We start from the raw sequence: 15,374 nt of genomic DNA, 5'->3' as shown, positions 1-15,374 counted from the left end.
TGTCATCTATAACTGAACCCTCAGTCTCTCTGAAGTCTGCCTGCAGCTTGCCCAACTTTGGTTATGTGGCTATTCTAGCAAAATCACTCGATTATACACACATTTTGTCTGTTTCCTCCTGACCTGGGACACACAGTTTGCTCACCTACATATTCACATCCAACCTATAGTCCCTCCCATGTTTGGGTAGGACCAGGGCTTCCCTGGTGGCTCAGATGGTGACGAATCCACCTGCAAATGCAGGAGATGCAGGAAGATCCCTGAGGCAGGAAGATCCCCTGGAGTAGGAAATGGCAACCCACTGCAGTATTCTTGCCTGGGAAATCTCATGGACAGAGGAGACTAGCGGGCCACAGTCCATGGAGTTGCAAAGAGTCGGACACGACTGAGCAACTGAGCACACACGAGGGATTGTATGTGGAATTTGGAAAGAAGGGCATCAACAATGACTCCATGATCTTCCGTCAGAGCAACTAGGTGGCGCCATCTACAGAAATCAGCATCACTGAAGGGAGAGAAGGCTTTGCTGGGTCCAGAGCTCTGCAACCCTCCGCATAATCAGGGTCAAGTATCTGGGAATAACTTAAATCCTTAGGACACATGTTGCAAAAACAATTTCATACCCACCTTATGAGCTGGGTAGGACTGATGCTATTTGTTTCCATCTTGTAAATGAAAAATAACCAAGCAAGCCTCAGAAAGAGTAAGTCAGAGAGTACAACAGACTAGACTATCTTGAAATGGGAGACAGAAAACCACTAACCAGCTAACACAAGCACAAAAGGAAACACATTGGCTCTAGCAATGGAGGATGGAAGGATGTAGTTGGTACTAGTCTTGCCTAGGATTGGTGGTGGGTACTGTGCTTCCCTCTGTTGTCAGTCTGTCCAAGATGGTACCTCCCAAGCCCAGATACATGTTCCAAGTCCCTAGAACTCGGAAGACTCTGTGCATATATTCTCTCAGGCTGACCACCCTTTCACTTGCTGAAAGACTCCTGCAATAATGTTGTAGCTAGACCCATAAAGACGGAAGATTGAGTGTTCAGCGGGTTGGCTGATAGCCTTTAGTTTCCTTCTGATCTGGGGGAGAGGAATCCATCGTAACCCTGTCGCCTCACTGCCAGAAGAGATTGCCTTCTTTCTGCTCCAGAAAGATAAAGAACTCTTCACTCCCAGAGAAGCGTTCTCCCCAGAGCTGATCACTGCCACCAGACCTTCTGGGGCAGAAGTTCCTCAGAGTCATCTTCAGTTGTAGCCAGGTTTACAGGGAGGCCACTGCTATCCTGTGTTGTGATTGGAAGGATTTTCAGCCACTTGCCCCCACACTTGGAATTCTACCATCAAAACTGACTCCCAAGGTCTTCAACTATTTTTGTTCCCTCTGCCTAATCCTCTTGGAAGAGAGAAATGTCCTGAACTTCCTGCCTCTGAAAATTATCTCTAGCTTGTTGGGATTGACCTGCTTACATCCTTTCTTCTAAACACTGCCAAGTCTTTGCATCTCCAGGACTCCACCACCTGTTCACTTTCCCCCTCCTTCATTGCCTATTCAGTCTCAGACTTCTTTGCTGGTATTTCCCTTCCCTGGGTTCCCCAGTGACTCAGTGGTAAAGAATCTACCTGCAATGCAGGAGACATAGGAGATGGAGGTTTGACCCCTGGATTGGAGAGGTCCTCTGGAGGAGGAATGGCAACCTATTCCATTATTCTTGCTGGAAAAATCCCATGGAAGGAGGAGCCTGGCAGGTCACAGTCTATCGGGTTGCAAAGAATTAGACACAACTGAAGCGGCTGAAGCACACACACCCTTCCCTTACTTCAAGACACTGGTGACCTTCATCAGTGACACAGACTCACAGACTTAGGGAATGAACTTATGGTTACCAGGGGGAAAGGGTGGAGGAGAGGGATAGATTGGGATCTGGGATGGATGTGTACACACTGCTATGTTTAAAATAGATAACCAACAAGGACCTACTGTCTAGCACAAAGAACTCTGCTCAATATCCTGTAATAACCTAAATAGGATAAGATTTGGAAAAAGAATAGATACATACATGTATATAACTAAATCGCTTTGCTGTATATCTGAGATGAAGACAACATTGTCAATCAACCGTACCCCAATATAAAATAAAAATAAAAACAACACAAAAACAAAATGTTGATGATCTTTAGGCAGCAGTTCTGGCTCTTTGAAACTCCATCTGGATTCCCCCTGGATAAGATGTCTTCTATTCCCTATGGTGGAGACCATTGGCTGCTTACCTGATAGTCACCCTCCCTCTCTGTTAAGAAGATTCCATTTGGTTTAAGTCTAGGCAGGTATGGGTTCAGGGAAAGAGGGCTTCCATTCCTAGTGGATGGTCCCTGATGGAATCTCAGCCAATCAAGGTAACCTCATTATCCTTTAACATGATTGGTTTAGGGATGAACATGTGACTCAATTCTGGTCAATGGGTTCTTAAAGGAACCTGGGGATTCCGAGAGACAAGATCTACCCCAATAAACAGAGAGCATTCTTCACATTCACACTCAATAATTTCAGCCAGCCTGAACTTTTTCATGTCTCTGTACAGTTAATAAGTTCGAGACCTTGAGAGTTGCCCCTGCTGTTTGTTCTCCAACTGATGGAGAGCTCATGCCTCAAGACTCCATGAGAGTGTCACTTAATCTTGCCCCTATTTTTTTAAACATGTCTAGGCTTTCTCCTCTCTGTTCTTGCAATATTATCTGTACCATGAGACCTCTCAGGCTGCATTGTGATTATATGCCTTTCCTACTCAACTTTGAGCATTTTCCAGGACAGAGAATCGGGCTTACTTATTTTTGAAGCCTTCCCAGTAAATGGCACTCGACCTGACATGCAGAAAATGTCCAATTAAAGTGTGATGAATGAAAGTGTGACCTGGTGCAGCAAGGAAGGGTTGGCAAAATTGACAAGTCAAGGAACTAAGTGGAGAAATCTGGAGGTGACATGCAGCCTTATTTTCCTGTGGCTTGCAGGATGTCCAAACTCCTTATCATGACATCCAGAGCCCTTCGTGTTCTTGTCTCTGATTACCTCTCTGCCTACAATTTCTTGTCACAATCCCACATGCACGCTGGAAGCTTGATACACATGCGATGTGCTTTCAGACAGACGTGGCTTTTCACCTGTCACCTTGCCTCACATTTTTCTACACATTGCTCACCTTGTCAAACTCCTATTCATCTTTCAAAACCCTTTTCCAATATCATCCTTCTAGGGTGTCTTTGCAGACCACTCCCGAGCAGGCTTAATTACTCCCTGGGCTACCTCTGTGCCTTAAACATAATTTCAAGTGTGGCAGCTGGGTCTGTGTACTGGTTTTTAAATTAAAAAATTAAAAAATTAATTTCTTATTTATTTTTTTGGCTGCACTGGGTCTTCATTGCCGCACGGGATTTCTCTAATAGCAATGAGTCGGGGCTCCTCTTTAGTTGCAGTTTGCAGGCCTCTCATTACAGTGGCTTCTCTTGTTGCAGAGCATGGTCTCCAGGGGACAGGCTCAGTAGTTGTGACACAGGGGCTCAGTTGCCCCACAGCATGTGGGATCTTCCTGGACCAGGGGTTGAACCCATGTCCCCTGCATTGGCAGGCGGATTTTTAACCACTGGCAGCCCTGTGTACCGTTTTTTATTTTCCAGTGCAAGAGTCATGTTTTCTTCATATGTGGCTCCCCAGTGCCTAGCTCAGACCCCAGTACATCATGGACTCCAGAACCATTTACCCAGTTGAATTCCCTGCATCCTAATTCCACCAAGGTTACTTCAGAGCCTGCCAGGATCACACCAGATTTAGCTGGCTTTCCAATGGAAAAAATATAATAATAGTAATAATGTAGCATTTTAAGTACTTATGTGCCAGGATAGTTTCCAAGCTTGGCATGTATTATTTTATTTGCCTACACATTTACCCTGTGGGGTAGGTACTACAGGTGTCTATATTTTACAGACAAGGAGCTGGAGAAACAGAGAGGTTAAGTAACTTGCTCAGAGTCCCAGAGACAGTATTCAAACTCAGACGCTCTGACCCTGAGCTGGGTACCCTTTGGAAATTGATAGCTCATGCCAACCCGTTGTCAGTACTTTCTGCCATATTTCCCGCAGCCCTGTCCCACATTTTTGCAGCAGAGCTTTTAAATTCAGAAGCCTGCTGAAATCACTCCTCTCTCCTCTGGCTGCACGCCTTGTACCTCTCTGAAAGCCTGTGGCATGGTCTTCAATCTTCTCCACACTCAGCCACTTCCAACCTTGACCTTAAAGTCGTGAAGACGATCCTTCCGGGGTTGTTACTCAGAGGAAAATTGAAATGGTCCCTGTGGGGAGACTTCAGGATTTTAGTTCCAGCCTTCTAATTTCAGATCAGCCTACAGAAAAGAACGATGCTAGAAGCCCGATTCGCAAAATTAGGTGTGCTCCATTCTTCGCCTCTCTTAAGAAATATGGGCGCTGCTCTAAAAATCTTTTTTTAATCTCCTCTCTGGTCCATGTAACAGGAAATTGGTCTCTGCCATCGGCCAATAAATCTCCAACTTTTTATTGAATATTAAAGAAAGACTTCAAGTCAAGTTCAAATCTCTTTGCTTGGAGTTTCTTATATAACGCTGCAGCTCCGATATCTCGGGTCACAAAAAAGCTTTAAAAAGAAGGAGAAAAATGGAAAAGCTCTCCAGGTCAGTGGCCCCCAGGGACGATCTCTTCTTCTTAGAAATAATAGCCTGTTACTCTAAAAATCTTAAACAAGGCATTCCTTCCCTGGCCTGCACATTATAATTGAGACAGGGCATTAACAACAGGTGTCTGGATGCACCTACACGGTGAACACAGCAACTTTTCTTGGAAGTTAAGACCAAATGGGGGCTTCAGGATCTCTCCCATTTCTATTTCTTTCCATGTGTCTTTTTTTAAAAAAAATTCAGGTATGGTTTCTTTGGGCTTCCCAGGTGGCGCTAGTGGTGAAGAACCTGCCTGCCAATGCAGGAGACATAAGAGATGCGGATTCTATGCCTGGTCGGGAAGATCCTCTGGAGGAGGGCATGGCAACCCACTCCAGTATTCTTGCCTGGAGAATCCCATGGACAGAGGAGCCTGGTGGGCTATATAGCCCATAGGGTTGCAAAAGAGTCAGTCATGACTGAAGCGACTTAACACACACACACACACACACACACACTCACATTGTTTCTTTACAGTGTTGTGTTAATTTCTGCTTACGGCAAAGTGACTTAGTTACACATATGTACATTCTTTTTAGATTGTTTTCCAGTGTCGTTTATCACAGGATATTGAACGTAGTTCCCTGGACCTCGTGTCTGTCTTACGCTGTTTGTCCTGAAGATGAGTGTTCTCTGTTTCCTCATCAGCTGGCATATTTGATTGGTTACATCCTCCCATCCTACATCAGGAGTTTCTGCTTCAAGTTCCAGCTTTGGATGTCCTAATTCCAAATTCTGAGGAATGGATCTCCTTGGCCTCAGCTGCAGATAAACTCTCTGGGCAGTGGATATTCGTTGTTCAGTTGCCCAGTCGTGTGCGATTCTTTGCGACCCCATGGACTGCAGCAAGCCAGGCTCCCCTGTCCTTCACCATCCCCCAGGGTTTGCTCAAACTCATGTCCATTAAGTTGATCATGCCACCGATCATCTCACAGTCTGTCACCCTCTGTTAAGAAATTGGATATTTTTCTGTAGTCTAATCAGCTGTGGCAGGTCTCACAGGTGGGGCTAAGGGGTAGGTAGCATTATTGTAAAATACTCACTGTCCATCCCCTACAGCCCCTTCCTCCCGGGGTGTTTGTGGGGTTCTTGTCTTCACTGTATTGATGGAAGTTGGATCACGCAACTGGCTTCATTTAAGCCAGTGAATGAAGTGGCATGAAGGGCATCTCAGAGGAAGCTCTAAGTGCCTTCTGGCATCACTCTTTCCCCTCTGTCATGAGAGCAGTAATAACCTAGTATGGCTGCTCTTTCAGACAGAGAAGCAAAGCCACAGCCCTCTACCAACTCAAAACATGAGACATAAACCTTTATTTTCAAAAATCATTGAGATTCAGGGGTGTTTTGTTACTGCAGCATAACCTAGACAAAGCTGACTAATACAAGGGCATCATGGGAATATCAGAGGCTGTGATGGGGGCAGATTCTTGGCTGAGAGGACAAGGGTAAATAGATGCCCCCCAAACATTTCAGTATAGGGGCTTACCATTTCCTGGCAGAGTCTCAAGATGGTTGAATTAAAATAATAACTAGAGTTTAAAGTAAGACTTGGCCTTTGGAGACCCTCTACAGATGTTGGTACCCTTTCTCCCTATTAATAACAGCTATTCTTTACATCCAAGGTTGCATAGATGAACAGTTAAAAGGGTTGAAGTTCAAACAGCTAGGACACAGATTCTGGCTTCATCTCTGCAATTTAATTTCTTTGTGCTCCAGCTTTCTCATTCATAAAAAAAGACAATAATGGTATCTCTCCAATAGGGTTGCTGTGGGGAATAAATGAGGTGATTTATGTAATATTCTTTGTTGATGCCTGGCACAAATAAAGCACTCTAAGGTGGAACCACTTATTTTTTTGTCTTTTAAAAGAAATTGATGTATTTTTAATTGAAGGATAATTGCTTTACAGTATTGTTTTGGCTTCTGCCAAAGGAACCATTATTTTTATTCTTATCAATAAACTTGTGAATCAGGAAAAAAAAATCCTTGGATAATGAATTCACATGTTGATGAAATTTGGCCACTGCAGCCATGGTCCACCAGATTGATCAGGGACATATTTCCTGGAAATGCCTTGGGCAAGCTATACACCCTGTAACTTAACCCAGCACTCATTTAATCACTGCTCTCCTCATGCCAGATAGCGAGTGAGATTCAGTTTCCACTGTCCAATTTAAATGCCTATCAAACAATGAACCCTGTCTTTAAGCCAGATTGAGTTACTCATCTATCATTCCCATTGGTTTATAAAGAAAAGACCCAAAGATGGGTTGGTAAAGAGAGGACATACAGTGTATAAGCCTCTTAGAACAGTGCCTGACAGATAATGATTGCCATGACTGTGGTTATTGTTACTATTACCACTGCTATTATTATCATTATTACTATTGTTATTATGATTATTACCTTACTATTATTATTACTGTATGGAGATACAATGGAAACAGTGAGAGACTTTATTTTCTTAGGCTCCAAAGTCATTGCAGATGGTGACTGCAGCCATGAAATTAAAAGACACTTGCTCCCTGGAAGAAGAGCTATGACCAATCTAGACAACATATTAAAAAGCAGAGACATCACTTTGTCAACAAAGGTCCTTGTAGTCAAAGCTATGGTTTTTCCAGTAGTCATGTATGGATGTGAGAGTTGGACTCTAAAGAAAGCTGAGCACCAAAGAATTGATGCTTTTGAACTGTGGTGTTGGAGAAGACTCTTGAGAGTCCCGTGGACTGCAAGGAGATCAACCAGTCCATCCTAAAGGAAATCAGTTCTGAATATTCATTGGAAGGACTGATGCTGAAGCTGAAACTCCAATACTTTGGCCACGTGATGCAAAGAACTGACTCATTTGAAAAAAACCCTGATGCTGGGAAAGATTGAAGGCGGGAGGAGAAGCAGGCAATGGAGGATGAGATGGTTGGATGGCATCACTGACTCGATGGACATGAGTTTGAGTATTCTCCAGGAGTCGGTGATGGACAGGGAAGCCTGGCGTGCTGCAGTCCACGGGGTCGCAAAGAGTCAAACATGACTAAGTGACTGAACTGAACTGATTGCTAGAGTATTATGTAATCATAATGGTATTATGTAATCATAATAGCATTTTATTATTGTCGTTATAACTATAATTACTATACTGCTATTGTTGTTACTCAGGTTGTTACTATTAACTACTATTGTTATCACTATTATTATTACTCCATTGTTATTACTATTACTACTATCATTATTATATTTGCTATTATTACGTTGCTATTGTTCTTACTCTATTGTTATGACTATTACATTACTGCTAATGTTTTTATTTATTGAGGTCTTATGACCTACTCTTTTCTTCTTTTTCCCTTGCTATTTAAAATATTTCACCTCCCAGGTGTGTGTCCTGGATTGCTTTTTTTTAAAAAAATTAATTAATTTGGCTGTGTCTGTGTTAGTTGCGGTTTACAGGGTCTTCACTGCATCATGTGAGATCTTTGGTTACAGTGTGGGGGCTCAGTGGTCGTGGCTCAGGCCTAGTTGCTCTACCACATGGGGAATCCTAATTCCCTGACCAGGGATGGAACCCACATTCCCCCTCGCTGAAAGGTGGATTTGCAACCACTGGACCACTGGGAAGTCCCTCCTGATTGCTTTTTTAGTTTTGTTTATTTTGTCAAGGGCACAGCCTTTTTTTTTTTTTAATTTGGCTGCACTCAGTCTTAATTATGACATGTGGGATCTAGTTCCCTGACCAGGGATCAAACCCGGGCCCCCCACATTGGGAGCATGGAGTCTTATCACTGGACCACCAGGGAAGCCCCCTGATGGCTTTTTTAGGTCCTCTGGATTTAGTGCTCACTCTGTCCCATGAGCACTTGGGTTCCTATCTCCCGGTTGCCTCTGTGGTCTCCCTGTTCCCATGTCGACTGGCAGGACCATCCCTCACCTGAGTCCCTTGCACTGAACCCTGGATGCTCCTAGAGGGGAGGCATGGATTAGGACACACACAGATGAGAAGCCCAAGCAGCAGTGAGCTTGGTTTCATTGGAGGAGAGAGGTACTTCTTCTCACACTGTCTTCCCCAGGGCAGGAGCACAAAGAGAAAGGTCACTTCCAAGCAGCTTTCTGAAGATGCTACCTCACCAGCTTCTCTCCAAAACTGGAATCTGGAGAAGGCATTGCTGCAATATTACAGTGACCTATATTCGTGGTAAACTTCCCCACTCTCCCAGGAGAGACTGGTGAGCTATGAGTCTCCCCCGTACAAGTGGCTTTTTAGGACACCCTCCCCTTCCAAAAAAAAAAAAAAAGCAACGGCGACTTGTTTGGTACCACACGGACTCCCAAGTAATATTCAGCTTACAATTCTCTCCCCTCCTCCACAGGCGAGTTATTTGCCAGATCCCAAATGGTCCACAGGTGATGGATGGCGGGTGATTTCTACATCAGCGCACCTTGGAGCCCCAGAGCTCACCCTCTGACAGCGTTAGCATAAAAGATTTACATTTATGTTACGAGGGCCACACAAGAATAATAATTTTAAGATACATTGCCTTGGCTGCTGGTGCACCCTGGGAAATCTAGCCGCGGCAGGCGCTGATCCACACTGTAATTACAAAATGGCAGTGCGGGAGGGTTTTTTTGGAGACAAGCGGCTAGAGACCAAAGCCATCTGCATGCCTTGGTGGATTGAAATTACAGTAATATATGAAGACATTACCTGAAAAACCCGGCACCATTTAAATGATTTACTCTTCAGCCCCGGCAAGCTTTAATTTAAGGATAAAGTCATTCAGAAAGCTAATCTGATAGGGGAGGCATTATTTCACACAGTTAAGTTAATTTACAGTAGCTGATTGTTGTGGTTGCTTTTGGTATTATTATCTTCCTACAAACAGCTGATCTGCCAGACAGAAGCAATATACTGCTTAATGCAGTGTCTTAATTCAGCTGGCAAGCTATCTGCGATAAAGGTTTGTTTATAAGCAATAATAGGAAAGTCATTTTGAGGCCACACTGATAACGCTGATGAGAAATATTTTTTGAAGGGGGAAAGGAACAATTAAATAAATAAATGAATCAGCAAGCCCTCTGCCTGTGGGTCTGTTGGTCTGGAACGGCTGTTTTGCGCGGTCGTTTTCCACGGGCAGGGCCCTCCTCCCCTCCTTCATGTGTTTCTTGCCCTGTGGTCGTCTCTTTGCACGTTTACCCCAAATTGTCCTCGTGTCTGGCAATCACTTCTTCCCTGTTGCCAAATCGACTTTTCAGCCAGACCCTTGAGAAAAAAACACACATCTTGGGAGCCCAGTGAATTCAGCTGCTTTCCAAGCAAAAAGTGAGCTTTGATATTTGTCTTGAATGAGCTTTTTTTTTTCTTTTTTATCTTTGAGAGACACAGAACATGTTCACTGGTGGTTGTCGAGGCAGAAAAACATCAGGAAGTGGGTATTTGAAAGGGAGCTAACAGACTGGAAGGTGAAATTCGAGATTTTGAAAGGGCTCGATAAAACCAACTTGCCAAGGGGGAGGTGGGAAGGGAGGGATGGATTGGGAGTTTGGGATTAGCAGATACAAACTATCAATATTATACATAGGATTTTGGGGGAGAATGAATACATGTAATGTATGGCTGAGTCCCTTTGCTGTCCACCTGAAACTAACAGAACATTGTTAATCAGTTACACTCCAATATAAAATAAAAAGTTTAAAAATGTCATTGGAAGGACTGATGCTGAGGCTGAAGCTCCAATACTTTGGCCACCTGATGTGAAGACAGCTGACTCATTGGAAAAGCCTCTGATGCTTGGAAGGACTGAAAGCAAAAGGAGAAGAAGGTGGCAGAGGATGAGATGGTTAGCATCACCAACTCAATGGACATGAACCTGCAAACTCAGGGAGATAGTGAAGGACAGGGAAGCCTGGCATGCAGCAGTCCATGGGGTTGCAGAGTCAGACAGGACTTAGTGACTAAACCACAGCAAAAATACATAGAATTGATAAAAAATAGGGTCCTGCTGTACAGCACAGGGAACTATGTTGAACTATATTCCATATCATATCATAATGGAAAAGAAAATGAAAAATAAAAAATGAAAAAGAAAAGAAAAATGAATCACTTTGTTGCACAGCAGAAATTAACACAACATTTGAAACAACTGTACTTTAATAAGGGCCTTCCAGGTGGCTTATGGGCTTCTCATGTGGCTCTAGTGATAAAGAACCCACCTGCCAATGCAGGAGACATAAGAGAGGGAGGTTTGATCCCTGAATTTGGAAGATCCCCTGGAGGAGGTCATGGCAATCCACCCTAGCATTCTTGCCTGGAGAATCCCATGGACAGAGGACGCTATTAGGCTATAGTCCATGGGGTTGCAAAGAGTTGAACATGACTCACTGAAAATACAACAAACATGAACCCCACTGTTCATAGCAGAGCTATATACAATAGCCAAAACATGGAAACAGCCTAAATGTCCACTGACAGATGAATGGAGAAAGAAGATGTGGCATATATACACAAAGGAATATCACTCAGCCATAAAAAAGAATGAAATAATGCCATTTGCAGCAACATGAATGGACTTAGGCACGTGTTGTGTTAGCTTCAAGTGTACATTCTTTATCAGATTCTTTTCCATTAAAGGTTATTATAATACTGGAGTGGGTTGCCATTTCCTCTTCCAGGGGATCTTCCCCTGGCCCAGGGATTGAACTTACATTTCTTGCACCTCCCACATTGGCAGGTGGATTCTTTACCACTAGCACCACCTGGGAAGCTCATCTAACTTATAGCAGACTTATCAATGATGTGACTTGAGTCAATCATGATGACTCTCTACATCCTTTCTGCTAAGAAAAAAAAAAAAAAGGCAATATGTTCATAATGACCCAAATCACTGAGCAAGGGTCTGCTCATGTTAAGCATACATAAATATCAATTCTATTATCCCATGTATGAAGCATGCAGTAGAAAGGGAAAAAAAATTAAAAACAGAGATTAGAGAAGGCATCAGAAAGCAGCAGGGACCCCCTTCTCCAGGGAGGGAGAGGGAAATTGCTTGCTTTGCACATGAATGGTTGTCACTCACTCCTGCACGATTTCTATCAGTGGGGGCTGTAGGCTTTAAAATAAGATTGGGTTCCCTTTCAAGCACCTCTCTTCAGCCTTCAGGGAAGGAAATGGATCCTGGGAAGAAAGGCTGATGGAAATTGTCCTCACTCAAGGGCAGAAACCTTGCCATATAAATCCCGAGACCGGTTAGTCCTCTAGCTACACACTCTGGGTCCAAGTACATTGGCTGGACCCAGATTTTGCTGGTTGATTTTGATTTCTGGCCTGATTATCCAAGAGGGGGAAGAATGTATCTCACAGGGCTTGGAGAAGTTAGCACGACCAAGCTTTTCCTGGGAAAGGTCTGTTTTCTTGGTGTAGAGACACAAGTGTCTTGACCTGACACAGTATCTTCTTCCAACCTGTCCTTCCATCCAGGTGTCAATCAACATGTAGTCTGTACCAGGAAACATGCTTTTAAAATCAAGGGAGGTGGGAATGGGGATTGGGATGGGGAACACATGTAAATCCATGGCTGATTCATGTCAATGTATGGCAAAAACCACTACAATATTGTAAAGTAATTAGCCTCCAACTAATAAAAATAAATGAAAAAAGAAAGCCTTAGAATTGAAGAAAAATAAAATGAAATCAACTGCCTCTGTGTCAGACTATAATCTCTGCAAGGACAGGCTCTCTGTTATTTACACATTGTTTCCCCAGGGTCCATCACCACCCCTGGTATATGGGGATCAGTCAGTTCTCCCCAGCCCCAAGCCACAGTCCTATAGTAATAGCTCAGAAATTCTTAAAAGGATGAAAAAATAAATAAGTAAAAATGTAAAAGGGCTTCCTTGGTGGCCCAGTGGTAAAGAATCCTCCTGCCAATGCAGGGGACGTGGGTTCGACCCTTGATCCAGGAAGATTCCACATTCAGCAGGGCCACTAAGTCCATGCGTCACAACTGCTGAAGCTCACACGCCCTAGAGCTTGGGCTCTGCAACAAGAGAAGCCCCTGCTCGCCATAACTAGAGAAAGCCTGTGTGCAGCAATGAAGTAAGTCTCAGCACAAAACTAAAAATAAATAAAAATTTTAAAAGGATGCATTTAGTTATTCCCGGCTCCCCCTCTCCCATCCCGCCCACCCATTTCCCAATCACTCTCCTCCAAAAGTTTTGCAAGCTACATTCACCAGCATTCTGGCAGTCTCCCTGGTCTGAAAGGCTGTGATTGTCCCATCAGTTGAGTTCTATTAAATAGGGGACCCCAATACATTCAGAAGCACCAACCTCTGCTCCACGCACCATGTCCATTTGACAAGAGTGAAGTGGATTAATTAACGTGGTGGGTCTATCTTCTCCCCAGCTGTCTCGTGTTGCAATGGAGACCAAGAAAAATCCATTAGATTATACTGAGAGATAGCTGAAAGAAAGTTTAGATTAAGTTTATCTCCCGAGGCAATTTTATTAGATAGATTAAGTTTCTGTTCATCTCTCCAAAGACCGTAGTAATAACCAGTGTCATGACTTTCAAATCCTTCGGACTTCAGAGGGTAATCAAACATGGTTGTCTTTTTATCCCCCTCTTTCACTTCTTAGTATTCGACAATCCTGCTTCGTTCATCTGTCAAAACGATAGTATTAAGGGGATCAATGTTGACAAGTGATAGTACAAATTATGTAATGTTGATGACATTTCACTGTCTCCTTTTGATCTGCAATTCCCACTTTCAATCACTCCTTATTTTAGAAAAAGCACTGAAAGAGCAACACAGCTACGGAAGCCGTGGGCTCAACTCCCAGCGCCCCAGGGGCAAAACGGGGTGAATTTGTAGTGCACGGAATTAGACATGGGGCCTGGGAAGATGGCTTGACTGACAGAAGGGGAAATTGAGGTCATCTTCTTACAACACGCCTTTGGCAGCTGCCACTTGGGACCACGTCATAGCTTTTGGTTGTGCTGTCGTCCCATGAAATATTTGATGTGTCTGGTCTGCAATGGGAAAGGGCTTTCTATTCCCAGGATATGCCCTTTGATTTCTCCTCCACTGGGAATTGATGGAGGATAATTTAAAAGGGAGAACTGAGCTGGTTTTGTTTAAAAGAAAAAAAAAAAAAGGAGACTAGGACAGGTCCAGACAGAAGAAGGGCTGTTTTTTTCTGGGGTAGGGGATGGGTATTAAGTTTTGAACTGGGTGATAAAAGATCAAATAAGGAGAAATAGGTTCAATCGCTTCTTGGCCTTTTGGCTAACATCAAGTGTAGTATCTGTTCTTATCAGTTTAATAACTGATACCTCCTCTTTCCAAGACAATCTATTAAATGAAATGATACAAACGAACTTACTTACAAAACAGAAAGAGACCCACAGACTTAGAGAACGAACTTAGAGTTGCCAGGAGGGAAGGATGGGGGAAGGGGTAGTTAGGGAGTTGGGTAATGACAGGTACACACTGCTATATTTAAAATGGATTACAAGCAAGGACCTGCTGTCTAGCACAGGGAACTCTCCTCAATGTTATGTGGCAGTCTGGATGGGAGGCGGGCTTAGGGGGGAATGGATACATGTATATGTGTGGTTGCTTCCCTTCACTGATGACCTGAAGCTATCACAACACTGTTAATTGGCTATACTCCAATATAAAATAAAAGGTTTAAAAAAAGAAGAAATAGATTCAAAATATAGCAGAAGGGGGCTTCCCTGATGGCTCAGTAAAGAATCTGCCTATAATGCAGGAGACCCAGGTTCGATCCCTGGATTGGGAAGATTCCCTTGGACAAGGGCATGGAAATCCACTCCAGTATTCTTGCCTGGAGAATCCCATGGACAGAGGAGCCTGTGGTGCTAAAGTCCATGGGGTCACAAAGAGTCAGATACAGCCTGGTGACTAGACAACAACAACAAATAGCAGAAGAGACTCTTTTTGGGAAGACAGCATCTTGCATCCTTGTAATGTTTCCATCCACATGGAGAAATCTCTGTTAAAATAATATGTCTGGGCTTCCTTCTTTCTCTCTCTCTATTCCCTTAAACACACCTCAAGAAAAAGGGCTCTTGACAAACATGGGCTCCAGTTTAAGACAGACATGCCACTCTCTATTTGTGACCTTAGAAGGTTGTTCAACTTCCATGAATCGTGATATTTCTCATTTGCAAATAAAAACCACAGCATCAGTTTTCCAGGGATGCTGTAGTACTTAGGAGAGTTCAGAAATCTTGAAGAAAACCTCTTTTGGTCAGATTGGGTATGGGTTTTACCTAATTCCCTGACACATGTTGTGTGACTAATACAAGATTTTATGATTCTTTCAGCCAAATGGAGTTTGCCTTCCTTCCAAAAGCCCTAGAGCAATGGACAAATGGGATGATGATGGATAGCCTCAGCATGATTTATTGCCTGATATTTCCAGTTGCTGCTGTTTAGTCGCCCAGTTGTGTCCGACTCTTTGCATCCCCATGTACTGCAGCACACTAGCCCCTCTGTCCCTCACCCTCTCCCGGAGCTTGCCCAAGTTCAAGTCCATCGCATTGGTGATGCCATTCAGCCATCTCATCCTCCAACACCCTGTTTTACAGTTCAGTTCAGTCGCTCAATCATGTCCG

The 15,374-nt window shown here is 43.6% G+C and overlaps 1 pseudogene; it reads left to right on the top strand.

Annotated features, from left to right (window-relative positions):
- Positions 1-13,999: 13,999 nt before the first annotated feature.
- Positions 14,000-14,116, top strand: LOC122702370 (annotated as a pseudogene).
- The last annotated feature ends 1,258 nt before the right edge of the window (positions 14,117-15,374 follow it).

The sequence above is a fragment of the Cervus elaphus genome, chromosome 10 (assembly GCF_910594005.1).
Source record: "Cervus elaphus chromosome 10, mCerEla1.1, whole genome shotgun sequence".
Classification (NCBI taxonomy): domain Eukaryota; kingdom Metazoa; phylum Chordata; class Mammalia; order Artiodactyla; family Cervidae; genus Cervus; species Cervus elaphus.
The sequence above is the reverse complement of the archived record's forward strand: the minus strand, read 5'-3'. Positions and strand labels throughout refer to the sequence as shown.